This window comes from Empidonax traillii, unplaced genomic scaffold (genome assembly GCF_003031625.1).
Source record: "Empidonax traillii isolate 1590-97213 ecotype Southwest subspecies unplaced genomic scaffold, ASM303162v1 scaffold797:size354868, whole genome shotgun sequence".
Taxonomy (NCBI): domain Eukaryota; kingdom Metazoa; phylum Chordata; class Aves; order Passeriformes; family Tyrannidae; genus Empidonax; species Empidonax traillii.
The window spans coordinates 115,955-133,225 of record NW_020955990.1 but is presented as its reverse complement, the minus strand read 5'-3'; positions in this window follow the sequence as shown (position 1 = coordinate 133,225).

The window sequence follows — 17,271 nt, the reverse complement described above, 5'->3', positions numbered from 1 at the left end:
AAGATAGCAAGAGCTGGTCAGATTAATCAGATGTGTCTTTGTGTGGTCCTCTCTCACAGGGTTCCTGTCAATAAAACTTCCTGAACTGACTGATTATAGCTTGAGCTCATTTTGCTGTATGAGCTTCATCTTGCTGCATCACTACCTTCTGTGAACCTTGCCTATCCAACCATGAATTGACTCAAGCCCCACCTTTTCCTGCCTCTAGTTCTGTGTTGCTGTATTGACCAAGGCTGGGGAGCAATATGTGTTTCCAGACTCAAGACATGCAACACAGCCATCCAAGGACCTCCTTCACCTTCTTATAGTACTCTGGGCCAGGCTTGCATGTTCTGATGGGTCAGACCCCAAGGCATATGTCTTTGGATGCAAACAGTGTCCACTGCCTCTTCACCCTGCAACAGCGGTGCTGCTCCAGTGCTGCTCCATAGGCTGTGGGCAGCCATGCAGTGCCAGCCTTTAGCTTCCATCTGTCCTGGTCCCAGGAGTACTGTGTTATACTTTGCACAGCAACCTAGATTCAAAGGGAGGGAGAAGCATGGCCTTGCACCCAGCCTAGTAAGCAGGGGATTGAGAAGCCCTTTATTTCATTTTCCCTCCTTCACAGGTAAACACTTTAAGGATTAAGCTAATGAGTAACAGGAGGAATATATATTGTTTTCCTTGTGTGCACTGATGGGGGTGACAGGATCCCCAATACTAAAAATAAAAGCAGCAAAATTAAAGCACCATTTCTAAAGAAAATGTAAAGGTAAGCAATAATGCAGGAAGTCAGTATGACCGCATGCAGCCCAAGATTCTTGTCAAATGCCCTGATGGTTTTGCAAATATCATGTCTACTTTCATGCCAGCAGCTTAAAAATAAACTGGAAATCTTGACTCTTTTACATTTTTAAGGTTAGAAAAATGTAATAGCTCTTAGAAACGGCACATCAGCAAAAAAAGATAAATAGCCTTCACAAAAATGCTAGTGTTTTAAATTCTAGTAAGTCTACCTAACTGTATTGTCAGTAAGCAATCCAAAGCCAAGAAAACAACACCCAATAAACAAGTTCATGTACAGCAGCTCTGCACTCAAGACATCAGGTTTTAGAAGTTTGTAGGTAATATATTTTTTAGAAAAAAATTATTTTCAAGCTCTGGAATTCTATGACTTCTTTGGAGGGTAGAGTAAGCATTTAAAAGAAAAGGAGATCATAGCAAATTATTAATTCAAATTAACCAGCTAATTATATGAAACTGTTGTGCATAAACCATGGAACTTCACACGGGGATTCCTGAATTTAATCTGACAATTTTTAATGGACATTTTACGTTGCAAATAACCATTTAATCTGAATTGAAAGAGATATGAAAGCAAAGTTACTATGAGGAAAACTATTAACTTTCATTATGTAAAAAAATAATTTCCACTTCAAACTTTTCTCTGTGGTTCTATGAAGTGATAACAGTGCTCTGGTAAGGGCAAAGTTCAACTGCAGGACACAGAGGGAAGTATCACATTATTTTGGCAATTACATAAAGCATCTGAAATATCAGAACATGCCATCTACTTGATAAGATGGTACTTTTCAAGGAAATGTAAAAATTTGTTTCAGGAGTAAGCAACAGAACAAGAAAATACAAGTGGGTTTTTCTTTGAAAAGTGTAGGATATCCTTTCTGTTCACAACCATTTTTATGACCTTAAATACTTCTCTGCTCTATCAGTAAGGTAAGCAACTTGCTTTCAAAGCCGCCAAAAACATTTTTGACCCGAACTCCATTCATGGGATTTTTCATTAATTGTTTCCAGTCTCATTACAAGATTCTTTCCGTTTCAACATGTTTTGGATCTTAGCGCTTCTGGAAATCAACCAAATCTACAGCTCTAGTGAGAGTTTATCTGCAGAGAAGTCTCTAGAGGTAGTGTGTGTTACAGTTTCCCACCATTTATCACAGCTCCTCTGCCTGAGGTTAATGCTTTCAGAGCAAAGCTGGCAGAACAGCTCAGGTAAGACTTCCTCACCTGTTTCAGTACCAAATCAACTGGGCAAACCTGAAACACTTTTAAAAACTGCTGTTATTTAATAAATGAAGGTGAAGTAGGTGATAAAGCACCACGGGGGTTGAGGACCTCTCTCATCACACATTCTGCCAGTTCTGGAGGAAGAGGCAAAGACAACTGCTAATGGACACCTGAAAACGCGAAAAAAATCACATCACAGCCAGTGGCAATCATCTGTCTGTAGTCCGCTTCTAAAAATTAGCACGCAAACATGCTGACAGAGTGGGCTGCCAAATGCCCCATCCAGACAACAAACTGAGCATAGTAACAAAAAAGCTGATGCTTGGTCATACCATAAGATCTTCAGAAACAAAGGACAAGCTCTAGTTTTGAAGTTATTCTCTAGAAACTAGATTTACAACAGTCAGGAAGATTAAACTGTCCTTTCTTACCTGGTTTCCCATTATATGAGGCACACTTTACTCGTTCCAGTTTCCCAATGACAGCCAGGACCTTAGAGCACCAGCGGGGCAAAAATAACCAAATCCACTGGCTGTTGCAGCTGCAAAAAACTATGGAAGGGAAATGGTTTTTAAGAACTTTTGCTAAAACATTACATTTTAAAAAAACTTGTGTGTCACCCGATTTGTTTGCTGCAAGCACTGACATGCAGCATTTACTTTCTGCTGTAACCTTGAGGACAAAGGCTCAGTTTTTGCCCTAGAAAATAACACCAGTTACATTTTATCTATCTATTGGGAATATTTACTTTACCATGTACAAAATTGATTAATGTCTACAAAAATTTTCCATTTAGAATTCAGCCAAGCATAGTATATGCATTGCTTATTCCAAGGAGTATTGTACTTTTTTCTTTTTTTTCTTCTTCACAATCTTTTGCTCTTAAGCTTAATCCACTTCTTGATACAAAATATTAATAAGCCTCACAGTAATAAAAGGCATATTTCAGGTTTTGAGACATTACCTGTTTGCTTTCCCCTACTTATAACTATCTGTAAGCTCTCCTCTCCCATGTACCTAGAAATACGAAATTAAATGTTTTATCAAAAGTTCCTACTATGTTGTAAAGCTTTAAAATTGATCAATTTATTATTTGGTGCTTTGGGAAAATGGACTAAAAGAATAATCCATCCTCTTTCCAGTACAGAGTCAGTGTTATCTTTGTCACTTCTGAAGTAAGTGGTTTTTACCTGCTGGTACTAAAGAGTCCATAATGGAGAACAGACTATTACCTTTCTCTCTACAGAAACTTTCTACATATTTTTTCTAAACATTGGGTCTTTTCAGCCTTTTCCATATTAAACAAACCTGCTGACATGGGTGGGAACAATGCGGCAACACAAGGCTTGGCAAATGGACTGGTGACCTCTCTAGCTGTATGAAGATCTTCACAATCAGTCTCAAGGGTTAGACACCATGCTTTTCCATCAGAGATTATGGAAAAGTGCTACCCAGCCCAAACACTGAGCAGGTCTGTAATTTCTTATTTCCTATGACTTTTCCTCAAGAACCTTGATGTTGTNCCCTTAGACCCACCCACTTTTGCCAGGAAAGGTTGGGAAGCAAACACACCAAGTGATGAGATCTAATGAAGCACAGACTACCTTAGCAGAGATCATCATCTTCACTGTGAAAACCTATCTGTGAAAGTCTCATGTATGGGAATCCCCAGTGGTGATGCATTTGTTCTTGTGCGTGGCGGGGACATTATGGGGGGAATATTTCTTCCTGCCATCACATTAAATCCAGCTTTCTCTGAATCAATTTGAAACCTGCTCTATCTATTTCTTTTTCATCTCACCTAGTGAGATGCAGCTATCCACCTGCTAGCAGTGACATGAGAACAATACTTTATGTAAATAACTTGAAACTGGAAGTTGTCATTAGTGCAGACAGTTCTGAAAGCAAGTGAAACAGCATTTGGCAGTAAGAACCATTAAAGAGACTGTTGTTTAGGACTACAGTTTTATTCAGAATATGCCTTTCTGACTTCCTTATTTTTCACCATTTTTCCAGGAATACAACTCCCCAAATGGTAAGGCTTTCTCCTATTGCAGCAAAGATTATTTGTGAAGCTGTTCATCTCCTCCTGCCTGAGCAGGACAGACACTCGAGCACAGCAGAACACACTGGAGCATATTTCATCTGAACATGCACAGCCCTGTGAAACATTCTTGTGCAGATGCCAGCTTCCAAAGGCTGGACACAGCAGAGTGGTCTCAACTGCAGGCATGCAAAGGAAGAGCTAGCTGTTTAGTGTAAAGGGTTTTAGGGGACGATGAAAGGACAAGTTCTCCGTTGTTGGCAGACATACTGACAGTGCTTGGGGATGTGGATTGCTTTTCTTCCTATTTTTTTTTTTCTCGTAGCACATTAGGAAAGCTGAAAGATTAGCGAGGAAGCAAGTGAATATCTGTTTTTCCATGCACATGTTATCACACATAAAAAATTCCAGAGCCAGCAGTCAAGCCATAAAAGGTACAGTTCAGTCCCCAAAGTGGGACAATTGACTGGTATGTGCTCCTTTGTCCGTGTTTAAACCACAGTATCCAAATAAAACCATAGATAGGAATGTAGGTTGTAAGGGCTGTGTGGAGATTGTCTGGTCCAACACTTGTCAACATTTAGCAGCTCTACTACCATTGTGATAGAGGGTATTCTAACATTCCAGAGAAAGTTAGAATACTTTTTGGTGTGGGAAGTGGGATTTCTTTGTGTAGCACCTGAGTTAGATGTACAGGATAACTACAAGGAGAAGGCACCTAAATTATGTGAAGAAAAACAAATGAAAAACACAGGGGAGAAAGGAAGTTGGAAATGGAATAAGATGTAGCAAAAAATACCAAACAATACTCATACTTTCAGAAGGATATCATACCCACACTGTGTGTTTTCCTTAGAACCCGTTGCTCTCTGTCTCATACTGTGTATCCCTGTCCCCTTCATTAAATGAGGTGTAATGAAATACACTCAGTGATTACATTCCTCCACATTAATAGGAAAGTTGCTGGAACATGGATCACTACTTAAATATTTCACTTCACCCCTTTGAAGAATATCTGTTAGACTGAGACTAAATGTACAATCTGCTTTACCCTGAAGTAGGTTTTCTGGTTTTTTGTTTTTATGTAGGCACCAAGACATAAAATAATTTTCTAGGGAGACTGAGAAGAGAAAGAGCTTTCAGCCTTTTAAAGAAGTGAATTAACATGGCATTGTGACAAAGTGTTAGGCTGTGTGTATGACAAGTGAAAGGACTTGCAATGAATCAGACACCCAAGCCTGGAAACTTTGTATTTTTTCCAGATATTGCCTCCATTTTCCCAAGGAGAAAGCATTCCGTCCTGGCCCATCACAGCGTAGAAAGTATAGAAAAGTTTAACTCTGTATCCTTACAACAAAAATATGTGTTCTGCCTTACTTCAAAGCTACTCATACACCATGCTTTCAAATGTATGAGTTTGATCTCTGTGGAACTCAGTTTCCATTCCTTATTAGTTACTGGAGAGTGAAAAAAAACCTTACAAACCACAAACCCACATGACAATTTTAAAAAAGCAAACACTATGACAGGTGATGTGGAAGAGAAAGGAAGAGCTAAGTGAAATTATTTACTGATTTCAAGAAGTAAGAAAGACTAAAATTATCTGGACTGAGTGATCCTTAAAGAAAAAAAGATGAGAAAATATGTAGCATATGAAATTTGAAATTTTCCTAGAATAATCACTGTAAAATTATTTTTTCTATACCAGAAATTCCATATATTTTATACAAAACTGTGTGTCCTGCCTCTACACTGGAAACTATTGAGTTTCCGATATTCAAAGAGAGTGCCTGCATAGAAAGACGCTCTAGAACAGCCACTGTGGAAGACCTCTTACCACAGTTTATATTATGGTCAATTTTACTATCTTACACAAGATTCAGGGTAGTATTTCTAAGTCTATGTTTATTTACAACATGTTTTTCAGAAAGGGGCAAACAGCTGCAATATGTTATGAGTCTTGAACCAAAAGGAACAACTCATACAGCCAGTGACTTTCCCAGCCACATGTCATCAGGCTCAACAGAAGAACAATCAAGGTCTTTTTAATATTAAAACAACAACTAATTTGGAAGGAAATTCCAGAGTACTTAGATCTTAGACACTAATACTCAATGAGGATTTTCATAAGTCTCCATTTAGTTTGGTATTCCATCATGTCTGCAAAACAAGTCCATAATAAAATAAGCTGCAGATGAAAAGGGCTACTGTTCAAGCATTTAATCATGAGCTTTTTCCAAATCTAATCTAGGATCCAATGTAGGGTTGACAGTATCAACACACACTGTGAGTTTCTGAAAGGACAAAGGCAGATGGAGTTAAAACATGGTGCTAGGAAGAAGGAAAGAAGCCAAAGCTTTTTCATAAATAAGGTTACTCAGGTGACATATCTGAGTATTTCTGAGCAAGAAAAATACTGCTTTGTTGGTATTTTTATTTCTCTAGTTATGCAAGCAAAACTCTGTGATTATATTGTGAATAAAAATTTTACTAAAAACACAGCTGTTTCATTTTTCATCATAATTTAAAAAAAAAAGTATCAGGGGCCTATTTTGGCCTTTAATAATGTAAACATACTTTAAAAACATTAACTTGTTATTAGTTTCAAATTTTAAGCAAAATTTTCAGGTACAATATTATTCCAGAAAAGACTGAATTAACCTAGTTTATTTTGTACTGAAGTGAATTAGAAGCACATTTATAGATACAATTTATCTATAGATACACAAGAAATTATAATATCTGAGTAAGAAAGTGTTTGCCATATCCTAACTGCTAAATTTTACTACAAGACCCATTCTTAGAACCTCACTTAGCTACTGAGTATCAAAAACAACCATTGAAGACCATAGGTAGCATTCTCCATAACTTTTGAAAAGCAGACCCTGATATAAAGCCCAGGTTAGAGATTCATAGCTCTGTACCTTAACTCCTTCTATTCACATTTTAATGAGTATATAATTATGTCAGTAATTTGTCCCTTAAAGTTTGAAACTTCTCAGGCAAGAAGTTGTTTTTTTTTTAAGTAAAATTTGTGTACAGATCAATTATTGCTAGAAGTTACAAGCACTGAGGTAGGGCAAACTCTGAAACAGAAGTACAGTTATGGATGAGATAGGTTGTAGACCAGGGAATCTACAAATTGGCAGTCTACTAAGTGAGGTAACACCCGAGCATCAAGAGAAAACCAAAACCTTTCTATAATCCTGCCCTATCTTCTGCCTTCACAAAGCTTACAGGATCAAAAGTACATTTCAGGGCAGATTAACAGCAGACTTAAAACAGAGAGAAATACCCATTCAGCTGAGGTTCAGGCTCTCACTGATCTCAGTGAAAGCTGGGAGAAAATAAAACCTTTGCACAGCAAGCAGGTTATAGCGGTGGGTAGAAGAGAGCCAGCATAGCTCTTGGGTGGTGGGTACAACAGCTAGCATCAGTGTGCCCAGGATCCCAGCACTGCTCCTTCCACAAGCAATTCCTAAAGAGTCTCTGAGAGTTTCTGACAGGCTTTCCATGACCATCCTCTGTTCTGTCCAGCTCTCACCCCTATTCTCTTACTGCCCCTAAACCCACATCCTGCACATGTCCATTTCTTCCCTTGCCCTCCTCTCCTTTGTTCATACCCATCAAAGTGTTCAACACTCTGTTATGTCCTCCTTCCACTTAATTCATTCTAGCTCCCAGAAAGCTTTTCTTCCTCTCATGGAAGAGCAGCTGGGTCAGTAAGTACAAGGGTGTGAGGAACCCAGCAAAAGAGCCCTTCCCAGGTAAGACTGGGTGTGAAGGGCTGGGAATAAGGAGGGCTAGATGAGGCAGGAGCTGACTTCCATCTGCTCTGGAAGGCTGTAAGGTCAACCCAGCTGCTCGCAGGTGTACAGCTTCAGCCTAGGGGGATGCAGATATAAGGTCTGAGTGTAAGATTTTATAAGACTTATTATGGACAACAAGAGGTATGTGACATAAACAGGTCAGTGAGGAAAACAATAAAGAAAAAGAATCGTGAGAGGCTAGGTGGAATAGGAATGCCAAGAGCCATTAACTGAGACTGTGACTCATAGCCTTCCACTTAAAATCAAACCAGATTGATTTACAATGGAATTTAAGTTTAATTAAGATATGATGATAATGCAATAATGACAATTGTCTGTAGAAGACTATTTACATATGGAATTACTCCATTATTTACAAACTCCATATATAAATGTTAAATCTGTATCATCTCGTTGGAGAAATACTACAAAATAATTTTAGGAAAACAATCAGAAATCTGACAAAGGCAAAAAGACCTCAAACTTGCACAGTAGTATTTATTCTTCAAAAACTTTAGTGTCAAAGACTGATCTGATATTTTTTATTTTTCTGATCCTCATATCTGAGACTGATAGTATTACTGTCATCTCTCTTTCCTCCCTAGCATCCCTTCTTAGGAAACTTACTTTTTCTCTTGGCAAACTTGTCAAAACTGAGGGACCAAATGCTTCTAATTATGACAGAAGATTCTATGTCTTTTTTCATCCTCTTATTTTTTAGTTCCCTCTTGAAGAAACTTATCAAATCTGCCTCCTTCCATATGGAACATTTCTGAAATACTGTGAGAAACAGCCAACAGTAGCCACTTCAGATATGTTTAGCTTGTTAACTCTTTTTTCCCTTGCTCAACTCAAGGATTGGGTATGTCAACACAATAAAAGTATTTTTATTTATAAGACTGAAGTTTTACCAGTTTTCATAATTGGATTCTTTTTAAATGACCAAAATTGTGATGTGAATGCATAATGTGTTAAACTGATCACTAAAGATAGAGAGTAAAATATCTTAGTCAGGAAGGAAGCCTGCAAATAACTAAGGAGTTACTACTATGCTGTTCCCACCCTCCCATTCCCATCCGCCTTCAGAAAAGCCTATAAGAACTTCTCTTGAGTGAATGAAGCTGTATAAACTTAGATTAAAGACAGACTAAAAATAAATAGATCTCAAGCAGAACTAGCTTTTTTTTTAATTTAAGCATTACTTGCTAATAAGCTCAATCAGATGATTTTCATCAAGAGTATAAGGGCTGTGTCCAAGCTCTTAATTTTTGCAGTCTTATCTGATTAAAAAAATCACTACATCATAGTAATCAAACATGATATCATCTTTCACTAAATGAAACAGCGTTGAAATGTACAGAAGCACCATTTGATATGAACTTATGAAATTAGCAGTGTTTCAGTCACTGCTTGAATAATTCTGCATTTGAAATGCAAAATGTACTTCCCGTTAAAGTATGTTGGCTATTATTTTGAAGATGCCAGATGGAAATAATTCCCTCATAATCTTGTGAAAACTCAGTACTCTCATCAAGTATGCACATACACATTGAGCTAAATCTAAGAAATTGATTTCTCTAGAAATTTTATAAGATTAAATGTGACATCAGTGGTACTGAACATGAGAGAGAAAGAGAGAGAACGTCCTGGCCCAAATCCATTTCATTAACTCATGGGGAAGTAAGTATTAAATGCAGCTATTCACCTTAGCTTACTTGATGTTTTTCACCGAACAAAATTACCTCTCTCATGCCTTTATTTACTACAGTCTGAACCAAATTCTCCTATTCCTTCTGTCTGTAGGTATGTGTGTCCATCTTTCATGTGAGAGTAAGAGATTAATAAAGTCTATAGAAAAGCATGGGATTTTTTTGCAGAATTTTCTGTTTAATCTCATAAAATATTGTTTTATATCTGTTAATCTAGAAATGCTTATTAAAGGGCTTATGCTTACTAGAGGTTAGGTGGTCATAAAAACTAGTAATTTTAGGTTCAGTCTCTAAAACTCTGTGTTTTTGTGCAAGGTATAAGGCTTGTTCTCCATTGCAGCAACTGGCTTCTGTAACCTGTGACTTTCACATTCTGAGCTGTCCTACAGTGTACACACAGACCGAACCCATATCAACCGGAACTCTGAAGCTGCCCATGAAACAGCACCCAACTTTTTAAGCAGTAGATTTCACTGAAAGCGCACATTACTAGATTGTAACATAGAATATGGGTTTGATCCCTTTTTAATAACTTGTATTTCTCCTTATGGAAGACAATCCTTCTCAAGAACTAGCTTAAAGTGTTTCTAGGTTTAATAGGTGTATTGGCTCTGGCTGTGGTGTTTTTATTCATTCATTTAAAAACATTAATAGAAAAGATATAAGGAATATGTTCTGTCGGAAAATGCAGTGGGTTTTTTCTATTTCTTCTGCATGATTTTCTAGTAAATGAGACAATATGTCATTAGCTTTGAATGACGTGCTGTTGAGTGGGCATAGTGAATTAGAACTGCTTTATTAAAGAAGATTGATACTAAAAGAAGTACTTGAAGGGCACCTAAGAAGATTTTTAAAGGAATTAAGACCTCTTCATAATGAATTAGGACAGTGTTGTACCATTCCTCTTTGGAGAGAGCAGTCTCATTTTTGGTAATTCTGTAACTCCCTGACAAAAGATCTGAATGTTTTTTATTTATGTACATTACTCTTAATACCTAGAGATTAGACAACAGAATTACAATGATATATGTTTCTTTAAAAAGAAAGGAAGGCACGTATTTGTTTACTTTTTTTGATCTGCTGGACAATACAATGGTGGGAGGCAGTTTATTACAACTTTTCCCACAGGCCTGCCCTTGGGAATAGCTCTCTATAAAATCCCGTTCTTTTGGCCCAACAGAAATAGAATATAGTGCCTTTTTTAACTTGATAATTATCACGTCAGGCACCCTACAGCAAATGAGCTAGAGCAAAGATGTGTCCTGTAGCCTGATATGTGTTTCTCTGAACACATCCATGTGCTTTCACAACGGAATATTTAGGGAAAATGGCACAGCCACAAAGTGCATAAACAAAGAAAATGTGGCATTCTCAGCATTTTTTTAGTGTCCTAAATGGAAGTGAATTTTTAAAGGGAAGCAATCAATTTAACCTGGCCTTTCTGATAAGGTTTGTCACAGTCAGCCTAGCTGGAACAAAAAATATCTACTCTCCACCTGTAATGTTTAATATAATGTAAAAAGTAAGAAAACATTTACCTAGCATCACAAAACATCCATCAACACACTGGCACAAAGTGTATACAATCCCCAGAGCAGTCTGCAAGGAACACTAAACCTAGCCAAGCCCCAGAGATGGTAATGTAGATTCCTTGGGATTATGTAGATCATCTCCTGAAGCTGCAGAAATGCTAGTGGGTTTAGATATTATAAAGAGCTTGCCAGAATTTAGCAGGACAATGGGAGAGAAAAACCTTTTTTGACATAGTAAGGTTAGAGGATATATTCAAAGTAACTTTTATCAGGATAAGGTTTTTACAGTCTCCTAAGACATTCTAAGTAATCCCCTCAGATCACTGATTTTCTCAGCTTTTAACTAAGAGAGATAATCAAATTGAGCCCTTCCTCTCTCCAGTGTCATTCTGTTTGTACTTGCATATGCAAATTGCTTTCTGCCTGAAGTTCTGCAGAATCTGCTAGGACCCTGTAAAGAAGGGGAAAACACAAAATAAAAGAAAAGCAGATGGAAAAGTAGATGCAAGTTCTGCATAGGTTGCCACTTCTCATTTCTGTGGAACATATTTATGCATAAGCTGCTAAACTCAGGGTTGCAGCCAAGTATTCAGATATACTGTGATGGATGTGAAGATCAATTTTTTGTGAAGGCAGAAAGGGTTCTTACCAAGCTGGTACTTTTAAGTTAAACAAATTATGTTATCTCTTTTTTTGCATAATCAAATGTTTACAAATATTACCTGCTTACATGATATGGTCCTTTCTTTTTCACATAGGCATAGTCTAAACTAGGCTAATGCTGTTTACTATGAAAATCCAGGGCTGTAATCAACACACTTTATTTGCAACTATGTTGTGAAAATGCTATTTCTAAAAATAGCAGCATCAGTGTGAAAGGATACCAATCATTGACTTAGGAAGCAGGAAAGTAAAATGCATGACTTAGCTACTTGCTCAGCTCACCTTGAAAATAATCTTTCATTTGCTGTATTAACAAATAAGGTTAGCCCTGGGTCATAACCAAGAGACATTAACTTTTCCAGGTTAGATAAAGCAGACAGATTTCTGGTGGTAGGAATGTTGAAACTTTGCCCAGAATTCCTGAGTCTTGCAGAGGGAACTTTAATTCCATTAAACCTGAACAGGAGAATTATGGTATTTGTGAGGCAGGAACAGCAAATCCAGGATTTTCTTCCATGAATGTAGTCAGACAAAGTTGGGTTGTTTGCAAAACAGACTTCAGTCAGGAAGGCTGTGAAGTATCTTTCAGCTTCCTAGCTGACCTTTGCAGGGTGGATGGACCTTGAAAGCTAAAATGCTGTGTGGATTTATGTTACTTCCTTTTATTCTGAATGTTTTCAAAACAGTATCATGTATTTATATTTGGTAAATAAATACTACTTCTGTTTGTTCTTACATAGCCTTGTTTGAGAAAAAAGCTGATTTAAGTGTGTTGCATGACCCCACAGCATTCCATTCTTACTGACATGGAGGGCTTAAAAGCAGATGCTGGCCCAGGCTGACAACATTCAGTTTCCCAGTGCCTTTAATTAAAGGATTGAAGAGTAGTAGCAAGAGCATGCTTCCATGTAAGCTGAACAAGCTGATTTTAAGGATGTTAATGCAGATGTCTGAGAACAAAAGAGACTTTTCTGGTGAGGAGCTAATATAATTTGATTTCTAACAAAAGATAATTTCTTTCATGAATTACACCTCAGTTTTATTGTGATGAGCACAAGTATTATTGAGTGCAGTGTTAGTTTAGCAATGCAAGTTAGTCCATCAATGTAATATAATAAAGGTGCCATTAATGATACTTGCATTACATTTAATTTCAATTTCCCTTTAGCACTTTCATACTTTACTATCCCATATTTTTATTGCTATAAATAGAATTAATTAAAAAACCTCATATATTTTACTTCCATTACACGTGGCTGAAGAAAGCCCCAGCTGGTATTACTGAAATCATCATAATCATAAGTAACCTATTACTTCTTACTTTGCAGGTATACGGACAAGATAATATAGTAATTTTAGGAAGTCGTTGTCTGAACCACTCTGGGAATGCTCGTCAATGACAATAATCTTAGTTTATCATCCCTGTTGCCCAATAAATATAATATACTTTGATTCTGAGGTAAACATAGTACTTTAGAAATTTCTTTTAAGGGCTGGTATAAATAGGACACACTTGACACCTGCATGCATGGGGTTGGGATTTTTTTAAAAAAAGCTTGTTTTTATCAAAAAGGAAAGACAGGCAAAGACTGCCACAGAACAGCTGTCCAGCAATGAAATAATCACAATCCAAAGACCACCGTACCTAATCTGAAGAAGTTTGTCCAAAATATGACCTTTTAAAAAGACTTATGAAGTATTGTGGCTGAAAAAACAGATGCCACAAGTGTCACAAAAATAAAATACTTATTTTTGAACTCAATGCAGTAAATAAATTTAAATAAATATGTGCAAAAATAACATCTTCCAATTTAATACTTTGTTAAAAAGTTAATGCAAATTTTTTTTATAATCCTTGCTGTTAATACCAGGCAGTGTAAAAAGATGCTAGATACAGCTCTGAAGCAAGTATCCACCCTCCTTCACTTTAAAGTGCTTTCAATGCTAACATGAGATAGTGTTTGTAATCATGGCATAACATAGTGTTCATGAGACATAGTTACTTTCTCCAGAGCAACTAAAAGCTTATCAAGAAAAAGAAATTTGAAATAAGATTTTGAACTTAACCTACAGCACAGAGTTATGTGTCCCTTCCCAAACGTGCCCACAGCTGAGCTGTTCTGTTTGACCACTACCATCTACTGCTGCTCCTTCCTTGCAGTTCAGCAGACCTGCAAGCTCCCTCCAGCCTTTGGTGGGCTTGCTCACACCAGGCCCTTCTTAGGGCTCCCATAAGTATGGTAGCATCAAGCACTCATCATAGAGCCTCCTGTTTGCATGTGCACCATTATAATCCTCCATAATCCTCCACACCCCTCCCAAATAACTCTGATTTCTCAGTCTGACACAGTTTTTCCTTTCCTTTCTCTGTCTCATTTGCATATGGAGGCTTTCCCTCTGTTGCCATCACAATTTTTAAGGATGCTCAGCCCACACAGGTCTTCCCTGCTCTCTTCTATTAAAAAAACCCACAACTCTTATTTGTGAGTAAGTGACTAAAATATAGCATCCCACCTACTTTCCTCTGATATTTTTACTATCTGGTTGCTATGGTACTGAAGTCTTGAGGGGGTTGGTTTGCATTCTGTCCCTTGGTGCTCACTGCCCAAACTCACATATCTCTGCACTGTCCTTCTTCTCTTAAGTACATGACTTAAGGGCCATACAGAATGCTCCCCAGCTGGAGCACAGATCCTCCTTGCCTAGATCAACGTGCCAATGACTCTTGCACTCCACTGAGAGTGCGGAGGGAGGTGAAAGGCAAACAGCTAAAAGTTTTCTGAAGTCAAAAGAGAACAGGCACTCTGTTTTAAAGTGTAGAAATATTTTCTTACTGTCAAGCACAAAAATATTTTTCTTTTGGCAAGTGCAAACTGTGTTGGCCCTGAAAACCAGTCCATACTTGACTTCAAGAAACGACTGCCCTCTTGGAAAACTAATAGAAAACAACAGAGAGAATATCTTGGCCATGCCTTTCTACTGTCCAGCAGACATCAGTCACAGTGCAATGAGAATACATCAGTGAAAACCACCCTTTCCTGCTGGGGCCATCTGGACTCTGTCAAAACCTTTGAGATTTATGTTCCCAGAGTCTCTTTTCAGGCTACAATGTGGGGAGATCCCTCAGAGGATCACTCAGAGGAAGTCACAGAACACACATAGCGGCAATGCCATTGTTTGGCCTTTCAAGCAGCTAAGGAATAAAGTCGCAGTATAGCAGTAACTTGTGGTCAAAGAGCAATTAAAAAAAATAAGGGTTGCTTCTCCTCTGTTGGAATTTGAGTGTCTATGACAGCCATCAATAAGAGCTGTCAATGGAAGGGGACAGAGAAAACTGCTGAACCTTTACTGCTCTATGAATGCATCCCGTCAGGCACTATTCCCAAACACTCCCTTTTTTCTTCCTCTCTGTCACAAAAGCCATTTCTTTAGTTCAGGGACCCTCTGGCAGCATGAATGCCATTCTGACTGGACACCAAGACCCACATGGGCATGGGCATCTAGAGAGTTACCCATCTCTAAGAATGGCCCCTGTATGTTACGAGTAGGGAGAAGAACTTCTCCGGTCAGGCTGGATTGCCAACTATTTGAAACCTATGGAATTCTAAGCCCTCTAAATCCAAGCCCTAGTGCCTTTGACAATGTGAGACAAGACTGTCACTCTTTCAACAAGTCCGTGGCATGTTTTTGTCTTGCCCTCGTCTTAAGAAATGCTGCTCAGACAACACCAAGTTATATGCTTTTGGAAAGAGGCATCTTTCTGTTATCAGGTGATGGTCCTACTCAGGCTAGTGGATGTTCCAGTTGTTTTTGTGTCACAAAAATACAGGCCTATGCATATTGCCCTTTTCCACATCAGGGTCAGAACTTTTATGTTCTCCTCTTGTCTCCTCTCTTCTTCTTTGCAATGGAATGGACTTTCTTTTATCTTCTCAAATTTCTGAGCATAAATGCATTGCCACAAAATCCCTTCTACGGAACTTTTACCCTCAAGACTTCTGCTACAGATATGCTTGACCTTGTCCTGCTTGAGACAAAAGAATTTTTCTGTGTTCTTCCTCTCTCTCTCTGCTCCCTCTCACCTATAAGCAGTTCTTTCCAGCTTTGATCTTGCTTGCACCTTCATTTACTGTTGATGTCCTACCCTCATATAATACAACTCACCATCTGATCAGAAATGTAAACAGCTGTAAAAAGCCTTTCAGCCATTTATGTACTTCTTCTTCCATGGAAAGGAACATACGTGCCTCCTTGAAGATTCGGAACAATCAATGTGTCCATTTGAGAAGGATGCTGTTAGATTTAAGAGGGGTCATTTCAAACTGTATGTCCATCTTCCAAATTTCTAAAAATACTCTGGAGGGCACAATAGGCAAGAGTCCTAATATTTTACCCTTAGTGATGTGTTTGCCCTCAGAATATTATGGAAGGCATTCTAAGAGCTGGGAAGTGAGAATTGCCAAGGAGTTTGGCATGATCATGCTGCCACTGTACAAATCAGAGTAGCACAAGTCATTTGTGTCTGGCTGATTTTGTAAAATGAAATATGTAAATATGATGTAATGTCAAGAATTTAGAAGTCTGCTGCCTTCCCACTTGTGCTACTCAGTAATCTGACAACCTTCATGCTGTGACACCAATCTCAGCTAATAGTATATATCTCTCTCTCACACATTCCCAGTTACTCTGCCATTTACAGGGGCCGGACAGTTTGATCTGCAGGTCTGTGATACACAGGAGAAATCAAGGCCTTGCACTTCAGTGGAGAAGCCTATCACATAGTTAATTTCTGAGTTTATAAGAGCCCTGCTGGAAGAGACCTGAGCAAAGCTTGTTGCCAGATCCTTCGTTCATTGCATAAACTGATCCAGCATATACTCCTGATCACAGAGTGAAGTGGCAACTCCCTGTTTATGTTGCAACAGCAGCTGGCACTGCAATATATACTGTAGCTAATGGCAGACTTCTTGAATAATACATTACAAAAAGCTGCATGTAGATTCTGCATGCAATCCAGTGCTTTATGTCTAATAATTGAAGTCAAGGGAGGTAAAAAGGATGACTTTGTAGTTTTAATTTGAAGATTAAATAAATTATTTATAGCTCAGGTCAATCCATATACTTTTAACAGGGTAAGACATTGTGAAGAGAAGCCAAGAGACCTACATGGCTTTCAGTGCATCAGTATGTTTAAACAAGGGCACTGTTTACACTGAAGGGCTATGTGTATGCTGCTATTAGATGAATAGAACCCAGGATTTAAAAGATTGACTTAGTAATAAGCTTAGCTCCAAGTGAATATGGCTAATCTTCTGAAACACCATTTAAGTATGTTCTTTTCCAAAATGTCTTAGAGAAAAAAATCATCTACTTTGCTTCTGTATAGAGCAGCTGAGTCATTAAAATATCATATAGTGTTTTATTCTCCAATAGACTGGTATGCATATAATCATATGGATAACTGTCTTGAGTTTGTCAGATCATATCCAGAACAATATAAAATACAA